This window comes from Gymnoscopelus braueri (genome assembly GCF_963280865.1).
Source record: "Gymnoscopelus braueri genome assembly, chromosome: 18".
Classification (NCBI taxonomy): domain Eukaryota; kingdom Metazoa; phylum Chordata; class Actinopteri; order Myctophiformes; family Myctophidae; genus Gymnoscopelus; species Gymnoscopelus braueri.
Window position 1 is genome coordinate 3,071,384 of NC_137618.1, and position 18,686 is coordinate 3,090,069.

General features: G+C 39.1%; 2 protein-coding genes across 2 annotated transcripts in view; both read right to left on the reverse strand.

The window, feature by feature from the left end:
• LOC308105755 (uncharacterized protein) overlaps positions 1-1,787 on the reverse strand; it is a 64,457-nt gene extending 62,670 nt beyond the window's left edge. Inside the window, exon 1 of the mRNA XM_080456682.1 lies at positions 1,756-1,787. The gene's annotated coding sequence lies outside the window, so the exon portion shown is untranslated. The remainder of the gene's footprint in view (positions 1-1,755) is intronic.
• Positions 1-18,686, reverse strand: part of LOC308073743 (limbic system-associated membrane protein-like) — a 398,830-nt gene that overhangs the window by 87,087 nt on the left and 293,057 nt on the right. The window lies entirely within an intron of this gene.

The following is an 18,686-nucleotide window of genomic DNA, read 5'->3' on the forward strand; positions in this document are numbered from 1 at the left end:
TCTTCACTAAATCGTGAACTGGTAACCAACAACAATACAGTACAGTACAGTGCTGTCAATACAGTACAGTACAGTACAGTGCTGTTCAATAACAATACAGTACAGTACAGTACAGTACAGTGCTGTTCAATAACAATACAGTACAGTACAGTACAGTACAGTACAGTACAGTGCTGTTCAATAACAATACAGTACAGTACAGTACAGTGCTGTTCAATAACAATACAGTACAGTACAGTACAGTGCTGTTCAATAACAATACAGTACAGTACAGTACAGTACAGTACAGTACAGTACAGTACAGTACAGTACAGTGCTGTTCAATAACAATACAGTACAGAACATGACAGTACAGTACATTACTGTACTGTGCTGTACAATAGCAGTACAGTACAGTACAGTACAGTACAGTACAGTACAGTACAGTACAGTACTGTACTGTACTGTACTGTACTGTACTGTGCTGTGCTGTACAATAACAGAACAGTACAGTAGAGTAAAGTACAGTGCTGTACAATAACAGCACAGTACTGTTTTGTAATGTGTTAGTTTGTCGCCGGCAGCCATTTTGGAAAATGGCAGTCATATATATTTTATATTTACGTGGCTATCGGGGGGAGGGGGCGGGGGGAGAGAAAACCATATTCTGATGCCAAAATAATTTCAATCCAGGTAAAAAAAAACACATAAAATGTCTTTCACTGGCAGCCATTTTGGAAAATGGCAGCCATATTGTTTTTTTTTTGCTTGGCTAACAGGCTTTTGTGAAAAAGTAGGTCCAGAAGAAACTTTGTGGAAAATGTGGCGCTTGTATCACAAAGTGAACGATCGGGTCACTAACAGCCCTGGCTATACAAGAAGATTGAGTCTCTCCATTCGCTCCATTCCGGGTTGGGTTTCTGAATGGGCCTACTGGGCCTCGGCCGAAAGGGGCCCAAGAGTTCCAAGAAAAGCCTTTGCATGAATTGTCATGATATTACATTTATATTTCTTGTCAAAGGGCTTAGTCAATAACACAGACACAAAAGTCCCGCTGCAACCTGAAGGATTAGCCTAAACATTCACTTTGAAAGCCTGTGCCCAGGAGCCCATCGTCTCATAAACCAGATATGGCTACAATAAATCTATCTTAATCACATGGTATCATGTCTGTGTCGGTAAAACAACAACATGACTTCATTCACCATCATGGGACACTTCATACATGACTCATGACTCACAAATGGTTTAGTATTATATTGTTACCTGCTGTTGCTATCTTCCCATCACTGAAAATAAAACAATAAAAAACTCTATATTACTGAATGTATATACAGATTTTTTCAAAAATAATTATCTTATACAATTATTTCCTACAGTCATAATATACAATGTAATAACACAGAATGCATTCATCGAACATTTGTATTCCCTTATAGGATTCTTACCTGGTGAATTCACATCCAGATCAGGTCAAAGTTGATCTTCATCTGCAGAGGAAACATTGAAAAACATTGAAATCAGTATTGTACAATAATATGATGCCTGGTGAGGCTGTGCATAGATGTATTAATATATATGTATCATATTCTTTATTTTGTCTATGAAAATGTTAGAATCAGTCCTGACTGAGTATAATACAATGATTTGTGAATGTGATTGTTAGAGTGTATGATGTTAAATATAATGTTTTATATGACTGGTTTATGTTTTATGACAGTACCTACTTTAAGCCAGTGTGACAGTAACATAGCGTAGGGGTGAGACATCACATACCTGCTTACATATTCATGAGCACAAAGCACATGTGGAGTACTGTGGGCGGGTCTGGAGGTGACTAGACGAAACATCCAGCCAATCAGGACATCAGGACCTGTTAACAACCTCTGTATTAGTTGGTGTTTGGCAAGGTATATAAAAATAAGTTACGGACATCTATGTCATTTTGCAGTTCTGCAGTTTGGCCGTGGAATACATTGGAGTCAAAGAGAGCCAGGTGGACCAGCTTAGAACAAACACTATTTCTGAACTACTGCAACCTTTGTGAAATACTTGGCCCAGGAAAATAAAAAAATTCAATGTGTACACTGTATACATTTATTGAGCTATCTAAAGAGCACAAAGTAAAGGCCTTTGCAGACAGGGTACGATTAGTCAATCAGTTTTTACCGCATGCGAAAAGACGCACGAATCGAACTGGGTTCGATTGGGAAAAAAATGCATCATCGCATCGCCGCACGGTAAATTCGGAGCCGGTGTGCATGAAGTCATTGAGAACCATGTGTTTATTTAAAAAATTATACTGTCCGTGTGCCTTAAAGACGGGGTGCGGTGATTCCCCCCCCCCCCCAAAAAAATGATCATCAGGTATTATGGTTATACTAGGAGGAAGATCTTTTTCAAAAAAGTGTACAGAAATTGTTAAAATTATGTTTTTATGTGGACACGCCTCCAGTTCATTAAGTATACCTGGTTCTCACCTTAGCACCTCCTCCACCACCTTAGCACCACCCACCTGTCCTAGTCCCTCCTCCTCCTCATGCCCACACCTGTTGTGTTATGATAATGAGGGTGAGGGTATGTTTTTACTACAGTATGTCACTAAAGCGCTGTTTCTCTATTGGCACGTTTGACCCTCAAGGTTTCAGCCTCCAGGAAGAAACTCCAAATAGTCAGAAAGACATAAAACACCATAAAAACACCACCAGGGGGCTTAATGAAGTTCTATCAACCTCATAGACACATGAAAAACACAAAAAAGTGCAAAAACATGGCACCAGCTCTTTAAGTGATACTGCCGAGACAGAAACCAGTTGCCATGTTTGCTTATTATAAGCGACTTTGGGCTTCATTTTGTGAAGTTGCTTATAAATATTGGTAGTTGTCGGTTGCATTTTTTTTAGCTTAGTTGCTTATTTGGGCTTGCTTCACAATTTTGAATTGAAATTATTTTACCCTGTGGTTCTTAAATCTTTTCATGTCATGGACCCCCAAATTAATATGTATTTGTCTCATAACCCCCATCTGAAAATGTTTTGTGCCAGGGAGCCCCGTACTAGATTTGTGTTGTTAGAATGTTTCTAAAATATTCCAAATATTCCACATTTTATTTCAAGATTTTTTGAAAATAGCAGATCTACAAGCTCACAAGGCGTCGCATTGCGATGCGTTGTGAGCATGTAGATCGGCTATTTGTACTGTATACAGTATATAGGTGTAAAGTGCTCATAATGGCCTAGTGCCCTAGTTGCTTCTTTTGGGCTTGTTTTCCTAGATCTTGTTGCTTAACTCTCACAAAATCTGGCAACACTGCCAGAAACTATACATGCCGCTGTTTAGATGCCTCAATAACATTATACAGTGTGCACATCAAAAAAATATTGATTGGAAAACAACCTGTAATATGTCTTTTATATTCCTGAACCGATTAACTGACAAAGGACGCGCGCACACACACACACACACGCACACATGCACGAACGCGCACACACGCACACCCGCACCATCTAAGTCAGTGGTTCCCAAATGATTTTGGGGGGGTCTCCAGATGATAGCTAAATTGTTTTCTCACTCATCAGTAAACAAACCAACATATAGTATAAGCGTATACATACAAGGTATCTGCACATTTTTAAAGTTACAATTTAATGACTTTAAGTCCTTTTTAATACCAAATTGGCCAAATTGTCAAATATTGCCAAAAGAAAAGGGCAAATAGCTGATCTACAAGCTCACAAGAGCTTTTACAGGATCTCCTCACTGGTCAGTAGGAATACATTGAGGACTCTAGCAGGAGCACTCATCCAATGTCACTTAGACTATATAGCCTCGATCTCCAGGCTTTTATTGCTTAGTTTTGCTAAAAAATAAAAGCCTGGCCCAGCGGGTCGGTGTACTCGGTATCAAGATATATTTAAAGAAGGTAGGGTCATCTACGTCATTTTCGCTATCATGCAATTCCAGCCGTCAGATTCGTCGCACCATGGGAGCCAGACTGCAGCCGTGAGTTCAGTGGAATGCATTGGAGTTAATGAGAGCCCAGTGGATCAGCTCATGAACAAAATATATATTTCTGAATGACTGAGACCTTTGTAAAGTAATTGCTTCTGGAAGATAAAAGCAGACATATCACACATTGTTTTCTGCTGTGTTGCTTTTCGATGTGTCCACTGTATACGTTTATTGAGCTATCTAAAGAGCACAAAGTACACAATACTGCCGAGACAGAAACCAGTGTTGCCATGTCCACTTATTATAAGCGACTTTGGGCTTATTCTTCTGTGAAGTTGCTTGTAAATATTGGTAGTTGCGGGTTACATTTTTTGGGGCTTTTTTCTAAAGTGTAGTTGATTATTTGGACTTGGGCTTCACAATTTTAAAGTTATTTCAACCAGTGGTTCTCAATTATGTTTATGTCATGGACCCTCAAATTAATGTATTTGTCCCTAACCCCCATCTGAAAATGTTTTGTGCCAGGGAGCCCCGTACCAGATTTGTGGTGTTAGTGTTTCAAAAATCCTCAATATTTCACATTTTACTTCACAATTTTTTTTTAATAGCAGATCTACAAGCTCTACAACGCGCTGTGAGCTTGTAGATCGGCTATTTTCAATGTATACAATAAAGGTTTAAAGTGCTCATAATGGCCTAGTGCAAGTCTTCAACAGGGATCCGCGAGGTACTGCAGGGGGTCCGCAAAATTGTTGCTATATATATATATATATATATATATATATATATATATATATATATACATACAAATATTTTTTATATTTTATTTTTTCAAAAATGTCCATTTGTCTTCATATATTTTGTAAACATTTTCCACATTTATGTATTAAATAAATGATGATATCTATAAATTACATAATTATAATGATGTCCATTTTGAATAGCTTGTATACATGATTATTGTGCAATTGACAGATTTTGTTCTCAGTTAATAAGGTATGTTTATAAATGGCAGTGCAGCCACCCTACTCACTGTACCCTGTACATGTATGTTTAAAATAAAAGCATGAATATATTAATCTGTCTATTATTTTTAATAGTTTAGTATTGATGAACAATAACATGTATATTTATGAAACACAATTGTATACATAATTATAGGGGGTCGAGGTGGTCCCTGCCTCCCCATCACTTTGGGAAAACGTTGAAGACCCCCGGTGCTTCTTTTGGTCTTGTTTTCCTAGACCTGGTTGCTTATTTCTCTCACACAATCTGGCAACACTGCCAGAGACGATTTTTATACAGTCTATGGACGATACATGCCGCTGTTAGATGCCTCAATAAAACCATACAGTGTGCTAAAAAAATCCGAATTGATTGGATAAAAACCTGTGATATTTCTTCTTTTATATCCCTGAACCGATTATCTGACAAAGGACACAATCGTTCAGAAATAGTGTTTGTTCACAAGCTGGTCCAGCTGTCTGCCATAGACTTCATTGTATTTCACCAAACTTCCTGTTCCCGTTTTGGCTCTCATGCGCATCAATGGCGTCTGCCATGCAAGCAATGGCGTCGGCCTGCCCCCCAGGCTGTCCCTACCTTGTTTTCTAATTACCTTGCTCGGTATGAGGAAGTGTTTCATTTCCCAACCAACCAGAGTGCAGTGGGCGTCGCTCGTAATGTTGTGTTAACGGGGCGGGGGTTGACGGACAGATCGGTGAACCAATGGGATCAGGCGCAATCTCTCGCCGGCTCTATACACCCGCCCCGCTATACACGAAATCAGGAGGGTTGGGGCAGTCTACTTAGACTATGCATGCACCTCAAACACGTCCACAATCACAACACTACAGGGAGCTCCACAAATCATGTTCAACCCAGATTTGGCTCAAACAAGGGGTTCAATTTGTTTTACTGCTATGCCACCAAAATGTGGAATGCCTGAACAGTTTGGGAACCCTTGATCTAAGTGGCTGTTAGCGTGTCTTACGCCTGATTTATACTTTGTCAATCGTCATATCATGAGAATGTCACAATGCATGGAAAATAGCTGATCTACAAGCTCACAAAGCATCGTATGCACAACACATTGTGAATGTGTCGATCAGCTGTTTTCACCTAATGACGTGTTGCTGAAACTTTGATTGAATGTCAATAAAGCAGAGTGTGAAGAGACATTAAAACACTGATTGTTTCTGTTCCATGGACTATGTTCATTATGTTCACAATATTTAAGCTTTCACATCATGTCTACAGAGCTGTCTATAGAGATGTCTACAAATCTACATGTTCAACACTTGATAATCACTGTCATGTGTAGGTACTATACAACAGTGGTTCTCAACCTGGGTCCCCCAGATGACAGTGAAGTGACAATTTGAGGATTTTTAATACCTTTTTAAACCTCAAAAAGAAAGAAAAGAAAAAGACCATTACTGCATCAAAAGTAATCAACAAGCTATACTATACTATATACAGTACTATACAATACTATAAAAACTGGTCAATCGGCCAAATTGTCAAACAGTATAAGAAAGAAGATTTTTTTTGAGAAGCAGATCTAGAAGCTCACAACGCCTTGCAAATGTGAGCTTGTAGATCTGCTATTTTCACAATATTTATCTGTGGAACCAAAAATTGAATGCCTCAACTCCTACAATTCCAAATGCTTATCATCAAATGCAAATCCCAATGCTTACCCCAATTAAAATGTGATTATTTTGGGGGGTCCCCAGTTCAAATATGATTATTTTGGGGGGTCACGGCCTGAAAAGGTTGAGAACCACTGCTATACAGCAATGATAAGAAGTTCACCCACTCATACGTATTAAAATATATCCTACATTAGGATTGACTAATGAGAGGGCCGGCCAGCCGGCGGCCATGTCACTCTGACTCAGATATAACCATAAACAAACCTCATACACCCATATATAGGCAGGACCACGGCCACGTCACTCTGACTCAGACATAATAAATAATATAAGACAGAGGAATTTTTTTTTGAAAATAGCTGATCTACAAGCTCAAAACGCCTGCGCTTACGAGGCGTTGTGAGCTTGTAGATCGGCTATGCCTCAACTCGTACATTCCAAGTGCTTATCAGGGTGGGGGGTCCCCTGTTCAAATATGATTATTTTAGGGGGTGACGGCCTGAAAAGGTTGAGAACCACTGGCTTATAGATGAGGAGTTATTTTGTTGCATTGGAATTGCTGAGGTTTTAGACATATTTTAGTTTGTTCAAGACAGTATATTTAAATTGAATATTTTGTGGTTATTTGGTTATTTTGTGCTGCACCACTAGGCTAGCCTGGTAAACCCTCCCTCCGGAAATCTCATTTCTATTTGATTCCTGAAATCAAATGGAAATGAGATTTCCGGAGGGAGGGTTTACCAGGCTACCACTAGGCTATAAAGATATTAATTTAGTTTACTCGTTTTGAACAAAAGCTGCACTAATTTGACTTGTGATAAAAAAAAAGCCAAAATTACAGCAATTCGTTGATGTGAACAATACGAAATTTACTTTTACTTTTACTTAAATATTTTTAAAAGCATGTACTCTTGAATACTTAAGTATATGTAAAAGCAAGTACATTTTGACTGAGCTACTTTTACTTGTAGTGGAGTAAATGTAAGTACTGGGGTCGAGTGATAAAGAAAATCTATTTGGTACAAATTCTCAGATCCACGGCCATCAACTGTGACCTTTCAAGATACAATAACATTCAGCTTCAAAGAAAAAAATTATTAAAACAATTAAATGCACAGAGTAACTGTCATGAAGGGTGTTTTGATTACAGTGATTACACATGTTTTTTCACCAGATTATAAGTAACCTCTGGTGATATGACAATACCTTACATGTTCATTCTGCATGCATACAGTTGACATAGAAAACAGAACATTCTCTCTGTTCAGTGTATTTTTGTGCAGAGACCTGCAGACATTGGGGCCAATCCTGTGGGTGCCGGGGAGCCCGAGCACCCTGTCTTCACTTAAAGCAAAAAAGTATTTTATTGCAAGTACAATGTTTCCAACTGACATTCATCAGGGATTTCTGATGAAGGTATTTCTGATGAAGGGGTTAAAACTTGGTTGATGTGTGTGTGTGTGTGTGTGTGTGACTTGTTGTTGAGTAGCCTACCCACTCAATATAAATCGGCATCCATGCCTGCAGAGGAGGTGGTTGCAGAGAGGCAGGTGTTGTTTGCAAGGCTTGTGGTTAGGTTGAATGTTTCAACATCTGTCATTTCTCAATGCTAGACATGATCTACAGCCTTCTTTGTGACCAAATCCTCTGCTCTCATGAGAGCAGAGGATGTGGTTACAAAGAAGGAACTGTTATCTGCATTTTCATATGCACCCACACGCACAACCGTTAACTTAACACAACCTTGTCAAAACAAGATGGCGCCGACATGCACAGCGGCAAACTTCACCATGTCAAAACAAGATGGCGGTCATGTGTAGGTACTATACAACAGTGGTTCTCAACCTGTGGGTCGGGACCCCCAGGGGGATCCCCACAAGATTTTTTTTTGGGGGGGGGTTTCCCCAGATGACAGTGAAGTGACAATTTAAGGACTTTTAATCCCTTTTTAAACCTAAAAAAGAAAGAAAATAAAAAATACCATTACTGCATCAAAAGTAATCAACAAATGATACTATAAAAACATATATATAAGAAAGAGCCTTTTTTTTTCAATTGCAAATATACAAGCTTTAGGGGTCCCCAGTTCCAATATGATTATTTCGGGGGGTCCCCAGTTCCAATATGATTATTTTGGGGGGTCCCCAGTTCCAATATGATTATTTTGGGGGGTCCCCAGTTCCAATATAATTATTTTGGGGGTCCCCAGTTCAAATATGATTATTTTGGTGGGTCCCCAGTTCAAATATGATTATTTTGGGGGGTCGCGGCCTGAAAAGGTTGAGAACCACTATACAGCAATGATATGAAGTTCACCCACTCATACATATTATAATATCCTACATTATCCGACTAATGAGAGGACCGGCCAGCTGGTGGGCAGGCGGACCATGGTCACGTCACTCTGACTCAGACTTAACCAAAAATAAAAACTCATACGCCCATATATAGGCAGGACCACGGCCACGTCGCTCTGACTCAGACATAACCATAAACAAACCTCATACACCCATATATAGGCAGGACCACGGCTACGTCACTCTGACTCAAATATAACCATAAACAAACCTCATACACCCATATATAGGCAGGACCACGGCCACGTCACTCTGACTCCGATATGACCATAAACAAACATCATACGCCCATATATACTGTAGGCAGGACCACGGCCACGTCACTCTGACTGATTCAGACATAACCATAAACAAACCTCATACACCCATATATAGGCAGGACCACGGCCACGTCACTCTGACTCCGATATGACCATAAACAAACTTCATACGCCCATATATACTGTAGGCAGGACCACGGCCACGTCACTCTGACTGATTCAGACATAACCATAAACAAACCTCATACACCCATATATAGGCAGGACCACGGCCACGTCACTCTGACTCAGACATAATAAATAATATAAGACAGAGGATTTTTTTTTTTAAAATAGCTGATCTACAAGCTCAAAACGCCTGCGCTTACGAGGCGTTGTGAGCTTGTAGATCGGCTATGCCTCAACTCGTACATTCCAAGTGCTTATCAGGGTGGGGGGTCCCCTGTTCAAATATGATTATTTTAGGGGGTGACGGCCTGAAAAGGTTGAGAACCACTGGCTTATAGATGAGGAGTTATTTTGTTGCATTGGAATTGCTGGGGTTTTAGACATATTTTAGTTTGTTCAAGACAGTATATTTAAATTGAATATTTTGTGGTTATTTGGTTATTTTGTGCTGCACCACTAGGCTAGCCTGGTAAACCCTCCCTCCGGAAATCTCATTTCTATTTGATTCCTGAAATCAAATGGAAATGAGATTTCCGGAGGGAGGGTTTACCAGGCTACCACTAGGCTATAAAGATATTAATTTAGTTTACTCGTTTTGAACAAAAGCTGCACTAATTTGACTTGTGATTAAAAAAATGCCAAAATTACAGCAATTCGTTGATGTGAAAAATACGAAATTTACTTTTACTTAAATATTTTTAAAAGCATGTACTCTTGAATACTTAAGTATATGTAAAAGCAAGTACATTTTGACTGAGCTACTTTTACTTGTAGTGGAGTAAATGTAAGTACTGGGGTCGAGTGATAAAGAAAATCTATTTGGTACAAATTCTCAGATCCACGGCCATCAACTGTGACCTTTCAAGATACAATAACATTCAGCTTCAAAGAAAAAAAATATTAAAACAATTAAATGCACAGAGTAACTGTCATGAAGGGTGTTTTGATTACAGTGATTACACATGTTTTTTCACCAGATTATAAGTAACCTCTGGTGATATGACAATACCTTACATGTTCATTCTGCATGCATGCAGTTGACATAGAAAACAGAACATTCTCTCTGTTCAGTGTATTTTTGTGCAGAGACCTGCAGACATTGGGGCCAATCCTGTGGGTGCCGGGGAGCCCGAGCACCCTGTCTTCACTTAAAGCAAAAAAGTATTTTATTGCAAGTACAATGTTTCCAACTGACATTCATCAGGGATTTCTGATGAAGGTATTTCTGATGAAGGGGTTAAAACTTGGTTGATGTGTGTGTGTGTGTGTGTGTGACTTGTTGTTGAGTAGCCTACCCACTCAATATAAATCGGCATCCATGCCTGCAGAGGAGGTGGTTGCAGAGAGGCAGGTGTTGTTTGCAAGGCTTGTGGTTAGGTTGAATGTTTCAACATCTGTCATTTCTCAATGCTAGACATGATCTACAGCCTTCTTTGTGACCAAATCCTCTGCTCTCATGAGAGCAGAGGATGTGGTTACAAAGAAGGAACTGTTATCTGCATTTTCATATGCACCCACACGCACAACCGTTAACTTAACACAACCTTGTCAAAACAAGATGGCGCCGACATGCACAGCGGCAAACTTCACCATGTCAAAACAAGATGGCGGTCATGTGTAGGTACTATACAACAGTGGTTCTCAACCTGTGGGTCGGGACCCCCAGGGGGATCCCCACAAGATTTTTTTTTTGGGGGGGGTTTCCCCAGATGACAGTGAAGTGACAATTTAAGGACTTTTAATACCTTTTTAAACCTAAAAAAGAAAGAAAAGAAAAATACCATTACTGCATCAAAAGAAATCAACAAATTATACTATAAAAACATATATATAAGAAAGAGCCTTTTTTTAAAAAATAGCAAATATACAAGCTTTGGGGGGTCCCCAGTTCCAATATGATTATTTCGGGGGGTCCCCAGTTCCAATATGATTATTTTGGGGGGTCCCCAGTTCCAATATGATTATTTTGGGGGGTCCCCAGTTCCAATATGATTATTCCGGGGGGTCCCCAGTTCCAATATGATTATTTTGGGGGTCCCCAGTTCAAATATGATTAGTTTGGGGGGTCCCCAGTTCCAATATGATTATTTTGGGGGGTCCCCAGTTCCAATATGATTATTTTGGGGGGTCCCCAGTTCCAATATAATTATTTTGGGGGTCCCCAGTTCAAATATGATTATTTTGGGGGGTCCCCAGTTCAAATATGATTATTTTGGGGGGTCCCCAGTTCAAATATGATTATTTTGGGGGGTCGCGGCCTGAAAAGGTTGAGAACCACTATACAGCAATGATATGAAGTTCACCCACTCATACATATTATAATATCCTACATTATCCGACTAATGAGAGGACCGGCCAGCTGGTGGGCAGGCGGACCATGGTCACGTCACTCTGACTCAGACTTAACCAAAAATAAAAACTCATACGCCCATATATAGGCAGGACCACGGCCACGTTGCTCTGACTCAGACATAACCATAAACAAACCTCATACACCCATATATAGGCAGGACCACGGCTACGTCACTCTGACTCAAATATAACCATAAACAAACCTCATACACCCATATATAGGCAGGACCACGGCCACGTCACTCTGACTGATTCAGACATAACCATAAACAAACCTCATACACCCATATATAGGCAGGACCACGGCCACGTCACTCTGACTCCGATATAACCATAAACAAACCTCACACGCCCATATATACTGTAGGCAGGACCACGGCCACGTCACTCTGACTGATTCAGACATAACCATAAACAAACCTCATACACCCATTTATAGGCAGGACCACGGCCACTTCACTCTTGACTCAGACATAAACAAACCAGATATGCCTATATAGGGCATAGTAGTGGCGGCCATTTTGTGGTTCCACAGATAGAAACCACATTATGTTTTTCCCATAGAGATTTCCAAAAATATTTATATGAATTATTTTAAGCCTGGAACCAAGCCATCCAGGCTCCTGGTGAATCCTGACCATAAAATATTAGATTGTGTGTCAAAAAATATTTGAAAACTGCAAAAAAAAAAATATATATTACATAATTAAATAGTCAAATATTGTATATACATACATAATTTTATATATATGTATATATTATATCATTTATATCTATTCTCATTATATGGTATATAGTGATAGATATGTCCTCATTATGAACCTAGGTATGCTCTAAATGTGTGAAAAACATATTTATCATGTCATTAGGTGTTTAAAGGAACAGCCTCAGCTACTCTACTAGACAACACTGTGCTCTGACGGCTGTAGTCCTGACATGTCACCAAACTGTGACATCACAACAAACAAAAAGCTATGTATCGTTTCGTAACAATTATCAAAATCTACAAAGTAACTAGTAACTCAAGTTTTCAAATAATTGTAGTGAAGTAAAAGCACAATATTTGCCTCTGAGATGTAGTGGAGTAGAAGTAAAAGTACTGAACATTTGAAATACTCAAGTAAAGTAAAACATACTTCAAAACTGTACTCACAGTACTTGAGTAAATGTACTTAGTTACTTTACACCACTGATAACAAGACACCTGCAGATAATAAACTCCAGGACTCTCAGTGCTGAGACACACACAGCAACACAACACAGCTTATGTTCATGTTAAACACCATGAGACACACAGCAACACAACACAGCTTATGTTCATGTTAAACACTGTGAGACACACAGCAACACAACACAGCTTATGTTCATGTTAAACACCATGAGACACACAGCAACACAACACAGCTTATGTTCATGTTAAACACCATGAGACACGCAACAACACAACACAGCTTATGTTCATGTTAAACACCATGAGACACACAACAACACAACACAGCTTATGTTCATGTTAAACACCATGAGACACACAACAACACAACACCACTTATGTTCATGTTAAACACCATGCAAGACTGGAGCCTTGTTTTCACCTCGAATATCAGACTTTCATTTAACCTGTTAATCTGGTCTGTAAGTATTAAATATAATATACAAATAATATAACTTCTTATGAGCATTTCATACATTCATATTGTGCAATGCAATACCATATAATACTCAAAAATGTTGTCCTGCTATAGGATGGTGAATTCACACATTGATCTGAGCCTTCATTCAAAGAGACGTTTTACCTTCATCAGAACAATTGAAAGAAAAGACGCTGCTTCTTCACATCCATCGATGTCGAGTGTCTGAGTTCATCTGAGGGCGTTTGTCTCTTCCTCAAACTCAACTAAGAACAACATCTGTGACGTCAATGTGTTTAAACAGGAAACTACGTGTCAGGAAGAAACATAAAATACATACGTAGATGTTGCTTACATTTGGATGTAGAGACATTCATCTTTACATGGTTCTGTATTGTTGTCAAAAACAACAGTCTTCAACATGTACACACACAGCAATAGTAATGGATGTTCCACATGTATATCACCCATTATTGAGAATTAGGACAAATCATGTCCTACCAAAACATTTCAAATGATTACCATTAACACACTAATTTAAAAAAATGTTGGGTGAAAATATATTCTTAAAGGATTTATATATATGAATTACATACAATTTATACAATGTTTTGGTCTGGTTTCCTTTTTTCTTTTTACATCTAAACTTGCAGTCTGCCAGAAAACACCCTCGTCTCAGACAAGGATTCACAACTTCATAATTTGTTTTTAAATATTTTGTTAAAAGCATTAAAAAACTAACCATGTGTATTGATAACATAGGTGTAAGAATGTACTATTAATATCATCGTTGTTGAAATATGTTTTAAAATGTGTAATTCTATTAGCATTAGTAGAAATCTAAGCAACTTTGAAAAATAAATTAACTACGACAGACGGTCAACTCCGTCAGACTCTGTCAGATGTCAACTCTATCAGATGTGCCATTTTATTGACATCTAAACTGTGGGAGGTTGGCCCATTACATGGTTTAACTCTTTGACTGCCAGAGTATTTTCATAAAGTACTCCCCCAGTGCCAGCGATTTTTTTTTTATTATTATTTTTTTTTTTTAATTTTCATATAGTAAGTCTAGCTGCGGTTTTGAACACATACGATGGTTCCACCAGCAGAGAGCAGCAAATAGACACTTTCATCAGCTCGCTGACTCGCTGCCCCCCCCCCCCCCCCTCAACAGAGTCAAACAGTCAAATACGTCAAACCGGATGTGACGTGTTCTCAGATTCTCCGATCGGCCAAATTTACGATGTGATACACGACGGCGAGGACTGTTCGTCACCCAGACTATAGATTATAGAAGTTGACCTCTCCCTTCGTTTTTTATACCGTGTGAAAAACCGTGTGTTTCCCTATTCTGGCCGAAAATGACCGTGGAAAAAAAATGTTAAACCGGAAACGGAATTTGCGTCATAAAACCGGATGCAGGTGTGGGTGAAGTAAGTGGAACTCGAAACCTAGAATGAAAAATAATCAGAATAGCGCGATCAGAGATTAAACAATGAACGCGCGTCTAACGCGTCGACGGCCAACTGGACAAACTAGCAATTGACGCGTTATCGAGTCAACCGCAGTCAAAGAGTTAATAGTCAACACTTTGATTTTTTTTCACTTTGATATCCTTTCACGGCATAATTGAAGAATACAAAAACATTTTACAAATAATTAAAGGTTTTGTTCCTATTCTAACATGATACAAGTGGTATATATGGTTAATGAATGTCAATCAAAGCTTCATCCATTACAGTCTGGCCTGCAGTGTATCTGAAATGTTCATGGTTGTATTTATTGTTACATCTTGTGCACATGGTATGTAAGAGCAGAATGTGTTTTACTGCAGGCATCATAAGTGATTAAAACACATGTCATATGATTGAATATTATTAACTAATACTGACCTCATACATTCTTCTGACCCCCAGCCTGAGAATAATGTGTTGCTGAAACTTTGATGAAATGACTCAATAAAGCACAGAGTGTGAAGAGACAGACATGTTTTCACATTACACTACATAGATGATCATTTTCACTATGTTCAAAATATGAAAACTTTCACCTCATGAGATTCTACATGGGCAACTGGCGGCTCTAGGACCAATGCAGGCCCCACCTTCACTTTGTGGGTCCGTGGGTCAATATATGAATATATATTATTGATTTCAGCTGTTCCAATTCCAAACATGCAAGTTTACATGACCGGTTATAATTATTATATCCTAGTGAGAGTGCAGATACACAAAGTGAGTGAGTGTGTAAATTAGTGGCCCTTTACATCAAAGTAACCCAAGCCTTTCCTCGATGCATTCTGAGGGGCTTGTTACTCTACATATAGATACTGTATAGACCCACATGACATGACACTGTGAGATATGTATTTATATTAACATGTATATTTAAGAGAATGGATGTTCATAGCATGTATCAGTGTACTGATAGATGTATCAGTGTGTGTTCACACACACTGATACATCTATCCACACACACTGTACATCCATCCACACACACACACTGTACATCCATCCACACACACTGTACATCCATCCACACACACTGTACATCCATCCACACACACTGTACATATCCATCCACACACACTGTACATCCATCCACACACACTGTACATCCATCCACACACACTGTACATCCATCCACACACACTGTACATCCATCCACACACACTGTACATCCATCCATCCACACACACTGATACATTCAATGGATGTCTTTCTTTCTGGAAAAGAAAGACATCTTTTCCAGTATGGAAAGATGTCTTTCCATACTGTTAGACAACAGCACATTCTATTGGACACGTTCAACCTGTAGAGGGCAGTGCAGCACACATGTTCTGCACTTTGTACACTCCAGAATGAGTACCACATTTTTGTGTAGGTGAAGAGTACCTCATCTACAGATTGAAATGACAGAGGTGTATCATAGTTTGCCCAACACTCCCATACCATTAAATGGCAATAATTTGCGCCTAATGTGGGGCTCGAAGAAATGACCCTGAAATTAAGAGTCTCATGCTCTACGGACTGAGCTAACCGGGCTTATTTCACCTTTACAGAGCTTCATTCTTGCACTACAAGTAGATTTTACAGGTACCAGGATATGGCACTTAGTAGCAGATATATGTTTACCTGGAAAACAGGTTAAAGTGGTTATGAAGAATAGAGACAGTGAAACGTGGTCTGTTTCCACCGAGTCTTCTCTCAGTTATGAGAAGAACCAGCAGACTATCTCAGGAGGCAAAACAGGTTAATACCATGGTCTTGCACTGCCACCTATTGACCAAAGTTATTATTGATTTTGGTGAAAACATATAAATGACACAACCTGAGTTTGAAAGGTAAATTAAAATACAAACACTCCTCAAAACACTGTGACAAATAAAACAATCACACTAATGTGATCAAACTTTAGTGGGCATCACACATATCCTAAAATCCTTAGATTTTATGATACTTGGGTTTTATTTTTAAAAGCTCAGCGCACACACACACACACACACACACACACACACACACACACACACACACACACACACACACACACACACACACACACACACACACACACACACACACACACACACACACACACACACACACACACACACACACACACACACACACACACACACACTTTGGGGCTGTTTGGATGTAGATATAGACACCTAGATACTTCTAGGTGTTGCTATATGTTATATATATCAGTGGTTCTCAAACCCTTTTCCTGTCAACAGACCCCAGAATGATATGTTAAAAGATAAGTTAAACATGTATATACGTATTCAAAGATTTGCACACATTTACACGATTTTTCTAAAATAACAGACCTACAAGCTTGTAGATCTGCTATTTTTGAATAGCCCAAGTATAAGGTAATGGTTATAAGTGGTTAAAATCTACAATGACAGATTCTTTCCCAGTCTTAAGGCACGGTCACAACACACTTTTATTTGACCTATGGTGCGGAATCTGCCAACGCTTTGTCAATGTAAACGTGTGGATTCATGAACTTGCGCATCTTTCTTGCAAATCCACGCATTTGCCTTGACAAAGCATTGGCAGATTCCACCCCAGAGGTAAAATAAAAGTGCGGTGTGACCGTGCCCTTAATGGGTTAATGCTCCGCTGACCTGCTCTGAGAAAAGGGGGGGCGCCAGGCGGACTCTTCCTGTTCAGGTTGAAACAGGCGTTCTATCTTGATGAGAAACTATTAGACCATGTGACACAAGGTATGAACAGTGGAACGAGGAACGCCCGGGTCTAAACAGACGTACTGTAGGCCTACCTGATGAGAGATTAGATAAGGAATGACAGACACACAGGATTGAAAGGAATGCAGTGTCACAACCAGTGGTGGAAAAAGTACTCGCATGTTTCACTTAAGTAAAAGTATCAATACTGCAATGGAGAAGTACTCTGTTACAAGTAAAAGTCCGGAATTAAAAATTAACTTGAGTAAAAGTACAAAAGTATTGGTATCAAAACGTACTTAAAGTACCAAAAGTAAAAGTACTAAAATGTTTGAAAATAGCCGATCTACAAGCTCACAACGCGTCGCATCGCGACGCGTTGTGAGCTTGTAGATCTGCTATTTTCAAATAGCAGAGGTATAAAATAGGGCTAAAGTGGTTAATGTGTGTTTTATAATGTAATCATTTATACCTGCAAACTAGTAACTAAAGTTTTCAAATAATTGTAGTGGAGTAAAAGTATAATATTTGCCTCTGAGATGAAGTGGAGTAGAAGTAAAAGTACAGAAAATTGGATATACTCCAGTAAAGTAAAAGTGCCTCAAAATTGTACTTAAGTAGCCTACAGTACTTGAGTAAATGTACTTAGTTACTTTACACCACTGGTCACAACTATAAGGCCTCCTAACGTTGAACAGAGGTAAAAAAACAAACCTAGGTTGGAGGTCTCGGGGTGACTGCGGACCCCCCACGGACCCCCAGGGACCCCCAGGCTGTGGATGGAGGACTATATGGCTGTATTTTCATTGGACACTTTCTGTTCAACTGACAAACTAAGCTTTTACTCGTTGGTCCAGTTCTGCCCTCCTTTGCCTTGGCAGCAAACAGCTCCTTATCAGCAGATGCCATGCCATTCCTCTTCTCTTGTTTTCACAGAACGCTGTCACTTGCAGTGGTGGAAAAAAGTACTAACATTTTTAACTTAAGTAAAAGTATCAATACTGCAATGTAGAAGTACTCTGTTACAAGTAAAAGTCCGGAATTCAGAATGTAATTGAATAAAAGAATAAAAACTCATTAGGCAGAATGTCCTATTTCAAGTTTTCAAATGTATAAAAATCTTTTGAAAATAGCAG